Consider the following 1,407-nt stretch of genomic DNA (forward strand, 5'->3'; position numbering starts at 1 on the left):
ATGGGATCTGTCCCAGAAGCTGTGTCACTTCTGCAGTTCACACTCTCACAAGTGTGGACCACACTCTCACAAGTGTGGACAGGAGCATGTGGGACCCAGAGCAAAGATGGCTTCCTCCATACATTGTATTTTCAAGCAGAGTTGTATCAATTACAGGAATCAATAAAATTACTCATTACTATAAATTATTCTCTCCCATTGTTGTGCTATTTTTCCAGGTCCTTCCACTCTGTTCACCTGACCCTCACAGAGAGTCTCTTTCCATACTTTCACTTTCCACCAAAAGTAGACTTCTGGTAGATGGTACCTTGTATCTGCTGATGAAGTGGCAGGTTCTGGGAGCTCTCTCTGTAGCTCTGATCTAGTTCTAACCTTAGTTCAGACCTCATGTCGCCAGTCTTGGAATTGGGATCTTCTCAGTTATCCCACCTCTCCCAGGTACCAAAAGATCCCTAGTTCCTTCACCCAGGACTGTGTACTGCACTCAACTCAGGGAAAGTAGAATATCAAAGCTCTGTTTGCCTGGCCTTAATGGGTCTTCAAAAGAGCTCTGGGAAGAGAGGCTCCCATGTTATTTTTGCAGAGGTAGTGGGGTTTTGTTTCTTCATGTAAAAGAGTTTGTGCAGTATTGTGTGCCTGGACCCTCAGAGACAGGCTTTGTCCAGCCTTGCTATCTGCTGTCATTCTTACCCATGAACACCTGACTGACATCAGTGGAGAAGTCTGTGATGTGTGGAAAGTCCCCTTTGGGTTTCTAATTCTCAGGGGATTTAGGCTCACACACTTGCCCACAGTGGTGATTAGCATGGCAGTGTGAAAGTATTGTCTACGTGGAGATTAATCATAAGATAAAACCCTATCCTACCTTTCCTCCAATCAGCTATCTTCCCTCATATTCCAGCAACCATTCCCCCAATCTTCACCTGAAAAGATGTCTTTCTATGTCAACATCTCTCTTCATCCTCCTACCACCACACCCATGAGGGTGGATTCATATTCAGCTCGAGAGACAATCCAGGATGTGATTTCTAAAAGAAAATTTATTTTCAAGTTGTGATACTGTACAACTGTGCAGTTTCCTCTGTAAGATCCATCTTTGGTGAATAGTTATCCTTTATGGAATAGTTGCATCTTTGCTCCTCTGGTCCTGAGACTGGCAGAGCCTCCCATTCATTTGTGTTCTGTGTGTTCAGTATGGTCTGTCTCAGGTGGATTTTTAGTGAGGAGCTCAGTCCAGAAAGCCACTTCCTCTGCTTTCAATCTCTGGGCTTGCTGGGTGGTGGCTCCAATCTGTAGATACCCTCCCTTCTCATCATACTCTGGCCAGTGAGGCAGCCCTTCCCCATTAGGGTTCCTGGGAACAGAATCAAATAGAATTCCTCAAGACTGCTCTGTGGCCCTCCATCC

The sequence above is a fragment of the Mus pahari genome, chromosome 20 (genome assembly GCF_900095145.1).
Source record: "Mus pahari chromosome 20, PAHARI_EIJ_v1.1, whole genome shotgun sequence".
NCBI classification, from domain to species: Eukaryota; Metazoa; Chordata; class Mammalia; order Rodentia; family Muridae; genus Mus; species Mus pahari.